This window comes from Chelon labrosus (assembly GCF_963514085.1).
Source record: "Chelon labrosus genome assembly, chromosome: 4".
NCBI classification, from domain to species: Eukaryota; Metazoa; Chordata; class Actinopteri; order Mugiliformes; family Mugilidae; genus Chelon; species Chelon labrosus.
Window position 1 is genome coordinate 26,750,661 of NC_140340.1, and position 14,755 is coordinate 26,765,415.

At 42.0% G+C, this 14,755-nt stretch overlaps 1 protein-coding gene across 1 annotated transcript in view; it reads left to right on the top strand.

The window, feature by feature from the left end:
• The first annotated feature begins 444 nt into the window (after positions 1 to 444).
• The window catches only part of prickle2b (prickle homolog 2b), an 88,320-nt gene continuing 74,009 nt past the window's right edge, over positions 445 to 14,755 (top strand). Inside the window, exon 1 of the mRNA XM_084543316.1 lies at positions 445 to 493. The gene's annotated coding sequence lies outside the window, so the exon portion shown is untranslated. The remainder of the gene's footprint in view (positions 494 to 14,755) is intronic.

Consider the following 14,755-nt stretch of genomic DNA (forward strand, 5'->3'; position numbering starts at 1 on the left):
CCCACCTATCTTTCCCGTAGCTAAGGGGATCAAGTATCTGAGCTGTTAAGATAACTCTCTGGCGTAAGAATCATGATGAAATAGTGATATGTTTTTTTTTTTTTTTTTTAGTGTACTTTAATATATGCAGTGAGTTGTGCAGCTTCTCCTGCTGCCATAAGGAACAACATGTTTTGTTGCATTCATTTCCTGTTTGTTTTACAATGTTCTATATCATGAGGTTACATGAAGAACTTCAAAATGTTGGTGAAACTAGCACATTGCTGATGATTTGAGCTTTAAACTTTTTGTAGCATTTTTTTGTAAGCCTAAAAACTTAACCAGTGACAATCTGAACTTAATATTGTTGTTACTGTATCTAATACTGCAAGTTGTGACCCCTCAATTCTGTATCTGTCCATCCCAAGCTGAACCCTGCACATGAGCCTCAGAGAGGACAGCCCTGCATCGCCTGTGGAGAACAGTGTCCTGGCTTTGTCCTGCACAAATGGAGGTACAGCATCGCATCGCTCCACTCCATGCACCGAAATCACACTGATCACCAGTGTCAAAAACATGTGTATACATTATTGAATTAAGTCATATACAGATTTAAAGTAATTTGCTGCAGCTAATTATTCCGCTACCAGTTTGGCTAAGATCCCATTCTCTAAACTCTTGGGTTTCTTCCTCAAGTCGAGGGGCTTTCAGCATGAAGATGCTTGGTGCTTGGAATAGAATCAGCCACGCCTGATACAGTGAGGAAACCATTGTTCTGCTCCTGTGTGCTCTAAGATAATAGTTTCTACTGTAAAGACCATTCATTCAGGCTTTCTGCTTCTACAGTCGCACTGAGGCTACAGAAATGTTCCTATGCTGCGAAACAAACCATATATTAAAAGTGTTGTGAAGTTTGTTTAAAAATATGTGAGTAATGTGTGCAACTCTGTTACAGGAATGCAACAGAAAAAAACATTACACAAGGTGTAGGACAGCTCTGAGTTAGTTTATCAGTGTCAGCTGATTCTTATAGCTTCCACTCACTCAGCCATTTTCTTATTAGAGAGCTACACCGTTATCTCGTTTTATTGTATACTGGCTGATGGAGCGCAATTTGTGGGAACAACAAAACCCCAAAGCACATTATGTACTGGTTACAAATCCCACATTGTATTCATGGAACAAAATAAGCTGCTTGACCTGGTCCATTGAGGATTACTTGGGGAAGAGAGGTCCAACATTTTAAGCTCAACAACACTGAGAAGTTGAATTGAGTTTGAATTTTTGACTCCTGCACAACACGTGACTGAAAAGATCCACACAAAGCTGTTGTGTGTTGGCAAAAGAAAAGTCAGGCAGGTTGGAGCCCCTTCACTCAGAGTCATGGCAGCCGTGGATTTGCCAGGCATTTTGTCTTCAGGTTGGCAGGCACAATAGAAGGGGAGTGTCTGAACCGTAAACTCTCTTTTGCTGTAAAGTAAACTATTACAGGGGCAACAGCGGGCTCAGGAATGCGGCCTTTAAATTGCTTTCCTTTGCTGTCTCACAATAAAAAGTAAACTTTTCCCCTCCAGCAAGCTGGGATAAAATGTCAGCGGACACAGACTTCAGGAACCCTGCTTTGTATGCTGAAGAGAGAAAAAAAAAACATTTTACAGCTTCAATAAGTGTTTGTTTCTGAGGAGATAACATACCATTTCCACAAGGAATTTCCTGCTTCTTTCTCAGGAAAAAATAAATGTGTTTCCTTAAGGCATGGAAGTAATGGTGTGTTTTGGAATGCAATGAACTTTCAGTGACCCTGAGGTCAGAGATAGGAAGATGAATAGGACAGGTGTACTGTCTGCTCCTGTCACATACCAGATGCTGTTTATCTGTTGCACGGTCAACAAAGGCAGCTGAGTGGTTTGAAACAGATTTGAAGACCCGATGATGATAGTTGTGCCCTGTTGCATTCTCTCAAACTAACCTGCACCATCAGACACAGTTTATCTTTAGTACTTTAAAACTGGATCTTTGATAATGGTGATCTCTACGTCAGCTGAATTTGTAGCCTTGCTAGAGGTAGAATTGTGGATGGTAATGTTGACCTGTCTCATAAACCACTGGATGAACTGTCACGACAATTGGTCCCTTGAGGATGAATCCTAATGGCTTTGGAATTTGGCTTTTCCTTGAGCACCACCAAGAGGGGGACGTTTGTAGTTTTGTGTGAAGTATCTTTACAGTTATTGGATAGATTCCTCTACTTTTTTACTTTTTTCTTCATACAAAGATCCGTGACCCCTGGATGAACTGTAATCACTCTGCCAACTTTTCTTTTTCCTTTCCTTGCTCAAAATGTCGTTGTTCAAGAATTCTAACCTAGGCTCAGCTGTGTTTAGTGGTAATTAGCCGCTAACATGCCGCTAACAGTTGCTAAACATCGACATGTTGCCCTGATGGTAGTCTACCCATTCTCTTTCTTACTCAATTATCACATGTTAAATCAATACGTTCTCCTTCCTGGGGTGTCAAATACTGCCTTCAAGTCTGAGTTGCTGTTGCTTCAGAAACGTCCTTTGAGTCCTATGTTGCTTTGATTTGTCAGGTTTACGACCAAATCCAATATTATCCCATCAGCGAGAATTATTAGATACCGAGGACAAACGCTCTTTTACCAAAGGGAGTAGTTTTTGTGTTCCTTGTGGAACCATTGTATTTTTGACGCGATTTGTTTTATTTTTCGACATACGTTTTATTTTCACTCACCGTTAGGTTAGGCAAAGGCAGGAAAACCACTTGGCTAGGTTTAAGAAGTGATGGTTTCTGGTTTAAACAGACCACGTTCTAGAAGGAACACTGCCTGAGGAGGAGCAGCAGGGAACACTCACCAAAGGTCACCTTTAACAGTACTTGTCAGACTGAGGGTCATTGTATGATTTCTGAATTTTTTAGCTTGATATGTAGGTAATGCAAAGTTTGTCGATATTGCTTGATGAGGCATAGCCAAGAGAGTTGAGATCTCACTGACTAATTAAATTACAGTGAATTGTGCCATGATACAGCCCCTCCAACCCAACCCCCCACAAGTCTCCACACTTTTAACATGTTTGTCTCAGAATCCACTGAAATATTAAAGGTTCTCTAAATATTCAGTGTTTTTCTCCCATTCATTTCTTCCTATTCTCTCTCTCTTCTGTACCGCCTCTATAGGATCTCCAGTAAGCCAAGCTCCTGGGTGAGTTTCAGACTGGTCTTTTGTAATAAGCTGACCGAGTGTGTTGAGGCATTACCCATTCACGGTGAAGGCAGCAGCCGGTCTAGTGTTGGGTATTTAACATCTCCCTGGCCTACCAAAACACTACCATCAAGAATTTGATTAATCCTGTTTTACTTAAATGTTAATCCACATTTAAGGTCTGGTAAAAGATCCGTGACGTCTCTGTAACCTTTGGGATCTTTAAAGTGATGGAAGTTGAAAAATGCAGGCCAACTCTGCCTGCCCAGATGTGGCTACAAAACGGACCGATAAAGAAAGCGTTTGAGATTCCTGGCTGCTTGTGTGTCAGTGTGTTACATTACTCAGTAAGCTGAGTTGGCTGCTCTGGGCAGGTTAGCAATAGGAGTAGGAGATTCTCTATGCACAACATGCTCCTCCTAAATTATTAATTCTTGCCTTTGGCCTGATTGATTTTCCTTGTGCTAATGAGACTCATTACCAGGGTTATTACCATGAGCCTTGAGTGTGAGTGTGCTATCTGATCAGCCTGATCACATGACTCTTTCTCTTCTGCACGATCTAATGTACGCCTAAAAGGTTACACTGAACCTGTTTTGTTAGTCTCACTGCAGGTCAGGTCAGTCAGACATCACTACAAAGGAGGGGATATACGCAATGAGATCTTTCCGTTAGCAGTTTTTCATTTCCTCTGTCCAGCAGCAAAACTTAAAAAAAAAAATTTAAGGCAGCGGATTTGGTTCAGGTTTTTCACCGGAGCTGACTGGTTCTGGACAAAGGCCGTCGTTGTATGCAGTAGGGCTTTAGCTGAAACTTTAGCTGGCTAAAAGCAGCGCCGAGGGGGTTGAAGAGAAGGAAGGAGAGGATAGTTGCAGTAGAACAAGAAGGACGGGTTGAGTTTTAACCCGGACCTGAATGGCTTGCTGACGTCTGTCCCCTCGGTAACCCACTCTGATCTGCATAACACAGGGCGGCCGCGCTATTCACTGTGTTAACAAGACGGCCTGGCAAATAAAACTGTCAGGGCGCCCAGGCATATGAATGGGTGCTGGCTATTGCGGCAGAGAAGAAGACTCAGTTTGAGGCTCGGGGGAAGGGAGCAAGAAGCCATTGGTGGTCGGTGTCAAACAATGGAAACAAGTAGATTTATCACTAAACCTCTGTCTGGGTATTGGCATGGTGATGGTAAGCCCTCCTTGCTTGACAGTTTCCAGGAATGAAAACGCTCCTTGATCTGCTGTGTTCTTTCACTCTGAGGGCTTGTTTGGAAGCAGAAGGCAGCAGCGGCATTTGGGTCAGGAGGCAAAAGAATTTTTAAGCTTGACTTTTAGCGCCTAAATGCTGTGTTTTGTCTTTGTCATTTAGAGGAGATTTATTTTGATGGGGGCATATTTTGACAGGCCTGCGTGTCCTGTGAAATATGACTGATGATCACAGATAATGCAATCTCGGGGAGCTGTGAGTCTGCAGTATAAATCATAGTCTGACCTTTGGGTTCTCAGACGGTGTTTGGCTGAACTTGTCCTTTCCAGTCTCTTTGCTTTCTGTCTGCTAACTTTGTCTCCCATTTGTCCTTGTTTTCTTCTCATTTCATTCTATGTGAATCCCCCGTACCACGCCAAGGTGTAAAACATTTGACCTGACTATAATAAGTTGGCCTTGGTGGCGATTATGCATGGCAGTCACAGAAACAAGGATGGTCAATGCATTAACCCGGCCAAGATTCTGAGGGGGCCTGCCGCTTTGCGCTGTTGAATTCCAATGAAATCCAAGCATCAAATATTAAAGAGCGGGCCTGATGTGACACAAAGACACGCACAGAGATGACAAATACAGAGAAAAGACCACGGCTGAATTAATGTAGTATTCTTGATTTCCTCTCTTTATGTGGGAATTTTAATAAAGAGCTCAAAAAGAGAAATTAGTTAAAAGCAGGCACACAATCCTGACACCCTCCCTAATTTGTACACATTGTTTTATTAGATGGTCTGAACATATGTACATACACTATATTACCAAAAGTATTCGCTCACCCATTCAAATGATCAGAATCAGGTGTTCTAATCACTTGGCCTGGCCCCAGGTGTATACATTCAAGCACTCAGGCATGCAGACTGTGAAACAAGACATTTGTGAAAGAATGGGCCGCTCTCAGGAGCTCAGTGAATTCCAGCGTGGAACTGTCATAGGATGCCACTTGTGCAACAAATCCAGTCGTGAAATTTCCTCGCTCCTAAATATTCCACAGTCAACTGTCAGCTCTATTATAACAAAATGGAAGCGTTTGGGAAAAACAGCAACTCAGCCACGAAGTGGTAGGCCACGTAAAGTGACGGAGAGGGGTCAGCGGATGCTGAAGCGCATAGTGCAAAGAGGTCGCCGACTTTCTGCACAGTCAATTGCTACAGAGCTACAAACTTCATGTGACCTTCAGGTTAGCCCAAGTACAGTACGCAGAGAGCTTCATGGAATGGGTTTCCATGGCCGAGCAGCTGCAGCCAAGCCACACATCACCAAGTGCAATGCAAGGCGTCGGATGCAATGGTGTAAAGCACGCCGCCACTGGCCTCTAGAGCAGTGGAGACGCGTTCTCTGGAGTGATGAATCACGCTTTTCCATCTGGCAATCTGATGGACGAGTCTGGGTTTGGAGGTTGCCAGGAGAACGGTACATTTCAGATTGCATTGTGCCAACTGTGAAATTTGGTGGAGGAGGAATTATGGTATGGGGTTGTTTTTCAGGAGCTGGGCTTGGCCCCTTAGTTCCAGTGAAAGGAACATTGAATGCTTCAGGATACCAAAACATTTTGGACAATTCCATGCTCCCAACCTTGTGGGAACAGTTTGGAGCGGGCCCCTTCCTCTTCCAACATGACTGTGCACCAGTGCACAAAGCAAGGTCCATAAAGACGTGGATGACAGAGTCTGGTGTGGATGAACTTGACTGGCCTGCACAGAGTCCTGACCTGAACCCGATAGAACACCTTTGGGATGAATTAGAGCGGAGACTGAGAGCCAGGCCTTCTCGACCAACATCAGTGTGTGACCTCACCAATGCGCTTTTGGAAGAATGGTCAAAAATTCCTATAAACACTCTCCTCAACCTTGTGGACAGTCTTCCCAGAAGAGTTGAAGCTGTAATAGCTGCAAAAGGTGGACCGACATCATATTGAATTCTATGAGTTAGGAATGGGATGGCACTTCAGTTCATAGAATGAGTAAAGGCAGGTGAGCGAATACTTTTGGTAATATAGTGTATGTGGTGTTCAAGTGGTGATAACAACCAAATTTATTTTAATTGTTTAGATCGCTTCTGTTTGATTTGGTACATTACAGTGGCACTATGTTAGGTGTTTTCTTCCCTGGCAGTGTATTTGCAGGCTCCATCGATAGAGGAACGGCTCCTTCTCATTTGGTTTAGATATGTCTTGTATATTTCCAGTTTACTGTACTGTATCCGGTGCCCCATCTGATCATTGTGTGTTTATAAGAAAGAACGATGTGAGGCAAAGCCTCAGATGGTGTCATCTCATCCACCAGGTGGGTTCTGGACGTGTAACCAGGCACCCAGCGTGGTGTTAGGTTCCTCTAGTGCTCTGTACTTGCAGCACTAATGACACTAAGGCAGAAAAGCCATTGCAAGAAAGTTTAACAGTCTTAACAGCAACAAATAAAAACAACAACCATCATATAGACTTATTGAAGAGTTGCATGTGCTCATTCATATCTCCAAAGCTGCAAGTTAACTAGATTTTTACAGAATATCTTTGCTATGGTTCCTTTTGCTTTACATTTGTACATTTTTTTGTATTATCCTAAGAGAACAGCGTCTGTGGTTTACTGCCAAATTGCAACTCAGGCAGACATGCGGACTTCACCCTAAACACTCTAACTCTTCTTTATTTTAGCATTATTTTTTATTTAAAAGTCAATTTCAAATCATCAGTGTACTTTTTCCCCTTTATGTTTCGAGCATTTAACTGTATTATCTTTAACTCCAGTCAAATTGCCTGTGTCTCCTTGGTGCGTTGTGCAAATATCAGTATATCCCATTAAGACGCTCTCTTAAGCACCTCTATTGGGAGCTCAGTGCTCAGTTTTTTTCCTTTCTAGTGGTGAAACACACTAAACTGACCAGCAGAGGGCAAGCATGTTTAACTTAGACATACTTCATTATAGAAAGGTCACTGGCTTGCTCAGAAGTCCAAGATCACAACCGCTGCAAAGAAGACCGGAGACATGATTCCATGGTTGGTTGGTTGGTTGAGAGTCTAGAATGGTGAATGAAACAGTCACTGTCCTATGATGAAAAAAAAAAAAAAAAAAAAAGTAGAGAGATTTCAATATTGTCACAACCCGGCTCTTAAGAAGCGACAAAAGATAGTCTTAGAGGACAGACCATACTTTTAACAACAATTACAACGTGCAAAGGCTGCAGTATAGCACAGTCAGTCAGACAGCAATGAGAGAGACAAGAAGATCTTGTGGGCCTGGTCTATACCGTAGGCTCTTGCTCTTAAATGCCAGTCAGCTCAGGTGTGGTGCATCTCAAATAAGAACTCAGCTCCGCCCATCAGCTATATTGCCATATTAATTTCATACCTTAAGGGCCACCCTCTCTTTTGTTTCTGTGGCAGCAACAGAAACGTGCAGGGCTCCCCAGGTGACAAGTGGTAGAACAGAGTTTTAATGCGAAAATCTGTATGCATGGATTTATAATCCGAGTGGATGGCTTGCTTAACACGTATTGACACAACTGCTCGGATTCAATCTAAAAGCCCATTTAAAGATGAAGTATGGGTAATTGAAGATGCACATGCAAAAGTATCCTGAAAAGTTTGAAAATGGTTGATTATAATTGATTTACTTTAGGTTCTGACTGATTACACAGTTCCCATCTGGCACAGGAGGGCTGAATTAGGGAAGTTGAAACTGCATGCACAGTTTGCCAATGTAATCGCTTTCCTGGTTAAATTTTTTTTGTTGTTAACCAGCATATTTAACTTTCTTTTAGTGTGCAATAATAAACCATAATACGGAGCCCAAACATCATAAAAAAATAATCACATTGTAATCCATAAAAAAATACATCTACTTATTCTGGACGAAGTCCATCAGAGTACACCAGCAGCATTGTATAGTCTACTGTAGCATTCATTCATTCATTCATTCATCTTCTGTAACTGCTTGTCCTCTGGAGAGTTGCGAGGGGGCTGGAGCCTATCCCAGCTGTCATTGGGCAAGAGGCGGGGTACACCCAGTCTATCGCAGGGCTAACACAGAGAGACAGACAACCATTCACACTCACATGCACACCTACAGCCAATTTAGAATCACCAATGAACCTAAGGAGCATGCCTTTGGACAGTCGGAGGAAGTCGGAATACCCGGAGAGAACCCACGCAGACACAGGGAGAACATGCAAACTCCATGCAGAAAGGCCCAAGATGGAATCGAATCCAGAACCTTCTTGCTGTGAGGCACCAGTGCCCACCACCACACCACTGTGCCGCCCTCTACTGTGGCATATTTTCTAATATGGACTGATTTATTGTATGGGACAGCTGTATGAGTCTGTTTCCTGGCAGCTTCTGCTTCCACAAAGCCGGCAGCTTTACTCTGATCCACATCTTTAGTGTTTTCTCTGCCACTTTTATCAAGGTCATCGGTAACAGGTGCTCATGTGTTTGGATTAAGACTGATAGGCATCAGAAAAGTCCTTTTAGGTCAACACAGTAAATGCCACAATACGCACACACACACACAAAGTCATTTGATCTTTCTGAGTGACTATGACTTCAGTCTGTCCCGTATGTCTATATGATACTGTCTAGATCCAGAACTGCTTTTGTATCTATCAGTCAAAAGACTGATAGATACTACAGCATTTTGTGTGTGTGCCTGTGTCCTGTTGGGGATGCAGTCTGACACAGGCACTGCATCAGAGTCACTGCCAGAGGTGGAAAAAGAACACTGCAGGAGTAAATGAAGGTCTCATACTGTACAATAACTGACAAGAGGATAAAATGATCTCCATTTCAGTTTAGACACCCAACTGTTTTGCACAACTGTGGCATTCTCTGTCGTTGCCCTAACGGAGTTCAACGTGCTTGTAGCCTTGTATGCTGTATTACTTGTTTTTATCCTTCTCACCTAAGCAGACATCTGTAATTCCCCCTGACTTGTGCAACAGCGATGCTAATTCACCCCGATTTTTACCCTGGTGCTGATCCATGCCTTAATGAAGGCTTAGCGTGCTAAGCTGCCTTTGAACTGTCACTGAGAATAAAGGGAGGCAGGCTCAGGGCTGTCAGATGCACAGCAAGTTAGCCTTTACTGTGCACAGCCCTGCAATTCCAACCCGCCCACCCTGGTTAGAGAGTTAATTCATGTCATCCTGACCGTTCCCCCTGTTGGGGAACCGGGGTTTGTGTGAACTTTGGCTGGCTGATTGTGCAGCTTTTGACACAGCTAGTTGATATTACTGCTCTCTAGAAATGCAAGCAGCATTTTCTCCTTTGCCTCTGGTGTGAACAGAGACATATATTTAATTTATGATTTAGAGATGATATGTTCATTTATTACTTACTTATTCCATTTTAGCACCATTCCAGCTTTTTATCCAATACTGCTGTCTATATATTCAATGACTGACACAGTCAAAAGTCTGATTTCCTCAGAATCTGTATGACCAATATATTTGACCTGGCTATGGTGATATTGTATGTTTGTTGGTAGTAGTGATCATACAGAATTGAGGAAGATTGAGGCAACTATAGTTCTCTATTTATTACAAATGTCCTCCCAGACCCTGACATCATGTCTGACATACTGACCAAAATGCAAAGATATATATCTCTTTGCATTTTGGTCAGTTCACACTTAAGGGCTGGGTTCTCCTCAAAGTGTCTGTTAAATGGGAGTTGTATCCTTGGTGCTTGTACTGGAGATTTTGATCTTAAGGTACTGCAAGCCTCTTGAGACAGTTTGTATCTTTGTTGATGCTGTATAAATAGATAATATTGAACTCAATTTAATCAATGTTAAGGGAGCTTAAATACCAAATTCCATTCCCTTCCCAGTTTAAGGAAAATAGGAACCACCATAGTCATTGTGATTAATCCTCTGGGGCACAGCATTCCCATGTAGTAGACTAATCAGACTTTCAAACTGATATTATCCCTATCTGTCCCTTTTTACATTTAGCTGCATGACTAAAAAAAAAGACAAACCGCAAACATATTTCATTTAACAACATTTATCCAACTAAACTTTGCATTTTTGCTCTATGGGTTAAAATGTTGGTGAAATGTGTGAAATGTTAAAATGTTGTTAGCAAAGTATTCTCTGGCCTTCAACCATCCAACAATCAGTTGACCAATGAATCCATTCTGGGGATGGATGAATAGCTGGAACTGACTGAATAATAGAAGATGGAGTGAATGAAATTCAGTCAAACTGTTATGTTATTTTCTTGCAATTTAAAATAAAATGCCACTTTTGATGACTTGCTTTAATTTCCGCTTTTCAGTTGTTTCCAGTGTTTCCCTCTCATAAATCTGTGCTCATTCATTCTCATCACTGCTTCCCCTCGGCTCACTAACCCTCCGTCCGTTCAGACCCCCTCTCTCTGCCTCCCAGCATCCTTCCCTCCATGCATCTCCTCATCTATCTAGTTTAGAGACTGCCAGGTCAGTGCAGCGAGGTTTATGCAGTGCACCACTTCAAAGACCTCTTTGATTTTCTCCTCCTCTTGTTTTTATCCCTCCCCTTTCTCGCAGTCCAGCCACCTGTTCCTATGCAGGGTGAGAGTAGGAGAAAAAAAATCCTTGATCAGAGCTGTGCTAGCAGCACAGTTTGAACACACAGTCCTAGGTGAATTTCATGTGCTTTGAAGACACTCTCAGTAGGGATTTTAGAAAAGCAGAGTGCCTAGTTTTATGTTTGCAGCAGCCAAGAGAGGTCAGCATTGTACAAGTGGTTTAATCCAAATTGTCATCCTTGTATCCTAATTAATTACCAGTTTTTCCATAATAACAGTCAAATGCCCAGACCTTCAGTACTGTATGACACTGGGTAGAGATCATCACTGTGTATTATGTTAAATTCGTACGTTAGGTGGACGTTGACAGTTTCCCTCCGACTTTCCTATTACTTTAACGACTTGTCCTGTTTTTATTACAGACCCAAAATCCCAGTGGAACCTAAAGCTTAATTTCTCTAAACTGCGAAAAAGGAGCTTGATGACTTTGCAGTGTTAAAATATTTGATTGGTTTATTGATTGAGCCGCCCTACTGATTATAGGTTGGCTTAATTAGCATATTGACCTGAGAGAATTGACTGTCTAATTTTGAAGAAAGGACCCAGACAGCCACTCCATCAAACAGCACTGAGCAGAAAACACACGGCTTATTTGTTGTATTGATAGGCCTTTTAGATGCCTCATTTGGAAATGACCAAGTGTGTCATCTGAAACAAAGAAGTGCAAAATGAATCTTGTTTGTCTTGCATGAGCTCATCATTTTGACTCAATTAAAGTACTGACTGGATTGTTTCATGCTGCCACAGCTGGGATCTTTTATTATCTTTCTGTATTCCTCAGCCATCTGTCTTTCTCCATCTTTTTTTCCTCTTCCCTCAACATGTCTTTCTCTGTCTGTGTTTAATTTGTCGTCGTCAGAAGAGTGGGCGAGGTGTCGTCAGCTCACAGTCCTGCGTGAATCAAGGCTGAATCTAATAGGCTGGATCAGCTGTGATGCTGCTCTGCTTTGTTTCCGCACACTTTGTCGTGTATTAGACTTTTTTGTTGTAGTTCTGTGTGTTTGTGCGTGTGTGTGTGTGACAGAGAGTATTAATAGCAGAGACTCTATTAAGTGACACCTATATTTCATGGATGAAAGAGTAGGGTGGCTCTGACTGCCAATCTGTACAGGTCTCTATCAACTGATCTGGGTGCCTAGAGAAATTACAGGGCAGGAAGCAGGGAAGAAAAAAGGCTCACAGACATGGACAGTTTCCCTTGATGAAGGCCTGAAGCTTCACTGAGACTTTAGGGCTGCACGGGCACACCAACTGGGCAAGAAAACAAATGTACAACTCTGAATTTTGTTGGCTGTGGTAACTATTTGTGTTGTTGATGTAATCTTTGTAACAAAATATGTTGAAAATATGAACTCACCAGGTGAACAAGCTGAGCAAGAGGACCCTCCCTCACTATCAACATTAAATATTTTTTTGTCCGGAAACCATGAATGGTGCTAGGACTTATGAACCGTTTTTGTGTGTGTGCCTGTGTCAGACTGCATCCTGCTGGGGATGGCTGCTGCCATCAAGGAGTGTCATTGCTATGTTAGTCATTTAAAAGTTGCTGACATATTAGAATTTGAAACAAAGAGGACAGATGTGAATTCAATCTGCAGTTTCTTGTTATGAGTCTTGATGCACTGCTAAAGCAAATTATATAGACCAACTTAATGTGTCTAATGTGATGGTGATCCCTTGTGTGCTGCTCTGCTCTGCTCTACTGGAAAATGGATCTCTGAAGCTATTGTATCTAATACCAAGATATTAACAGTAGATGCTTTAAATCCTGTAAATTATAAACTGAGGTGTTGTGATTAAACGTGTTCCAGCGCATCCTCTCCATTCTGCTGCTGGGACATGGCTTGTCCCTCTGCAGTGCATCGCTGAGTTTTAGGGCTTCAATATTTGGGCAAAGACATTGTCCACAGTGCGAGTAGCAACTTGAACTTCTAGTTGGAGCTGAGAGGCGAAGGGATAGTTTCCTCTCAGTTAACAGTTTATAACCACTATAGTGTCTTTGTGTAACTTATTTGCTTGACAAATGTAAAGTGTTAGCTTTCTTGTCATTTTGCTCTCCACACGGAATGTTTACCTGCATGCAATCAAACTGCTCAAAAGTGACTTGTTAATACCAGACAATGAACAGCATCCAGAAAGCGTCCTGTGCAAAGTCCATTGCCTGCAGCTTTTGTATTTTCAAATGCAGTTATCTGTAGACAGATATTATGTTATAGACATTACTGTATATGACCCAATATTGATCAGTATATTTAGTTCTTATGTTAGCATCTTGTTAAATTAATTTTTAGACATTTGTCCTTCTCTTCAGTAAGGGAGTTAAGAGACAGGCAAACCGGAAGAGACAAATTTTGATAGATTCACGATATATGACGAACTTCTCAGGTTTAATTTAAACACATCACATCTCAGTTCCAGCCAGTTCAGACACGAAGACGTCAAGCAGCTTGGCGGGTGCTTATAAGGCTGTGTGTTGCAAAGAGACAGCGTGGGCACAATCTACAGGCACAGACACTGCGTCATGGATTAAGATGGATAGAATCAGGAGTCAGTAGAGCAGACACCTGACAAACGTTACCGCTGTGATTGAGCCGAAGCCATCCTCGCCCTTATTTCGCAAAATAATGTTGCTGCTTCTTCAGCAGCATGTTGGAATGTTAGACTAATGCTCTCTCTGTTCTCTGTCGTTCATTGTCATTCATCTGGCTGAGTTTATTTGTGCAGGTTGACCAGTTGCCAAGGTGATGAGTGTGCTGTAAGTTTGCCGCTGCCCTGACAACAAGCCACAGAAGTACTGCATTATTAGTATGGTAGAACAAATGAGATTAGACAGAGTGAGCATGCATAGAAAGAAAAATAAAACTAAGGAACAAAGAGGTTGGTGTTGCTCGTTTTCTGAACCAAAAGAAAATTAAAATTGGATTATTATTATTTTGTGGTGCTGACAAGAGCATCGTCTGGTTACTTCAGCCCCTTTGAAATAAATAAATAAATGAATAAATAAAATGAGGCCGATAGTAACTTAGATAAATCTATAACATCAAGGTAACAGTCCAGACAGTTTCAAACAGAGCGCTCATTTATTTTCTTTACAGGTTCATTTATTTGTGTCCTCATTCTAATCAATGGGAAAATCTAGTGCTTTCCTTGATTCCAAATAGTTTGCATTTTTGCTGCCGACATTTGATCAACTCCCCACTGTGAAATATAAAACAGACCCATTCATCAAACGAATAAAACACAGACTTTTGTGGAGTTTGTATATGTTAAGAAATGATTCATTTTTTCACTGAGTGGTGTGGCCCCGAGAGTGCTTGAATGGTGGAGATATGCCTTCTATTTGTAACATTTGAAAATCTTGTGAAACCAGAGAGCACAGTAACTCACCAGCAAGCTGGCCGTTCTCTGCAAACCCCCTCTGTGATTTATTTCTCAACTCGATACTCTTGTAGCTGTGGCTAGCAGACAGCCTGTAACAATTCTTTAATGTGATGTTGAAAGAGCTCATTTTAGCTTTGACTCTGATTAGGATATCCGACACTGGAAACATGAATGGCCTATTAGGTAAGGGTCAAGAAATATACACATGATAATACAATCAAAATAAGAGCCTGCGGACTCACATTTGACTTTATGAGGAGACACATGAACAGGGTCCAGTGTAATGTGTGGACTCTGCAGCTTCCTAGACTGACAACTGTCCCTCTAGCCTCCAAACCCTCATATAAGCCCCTG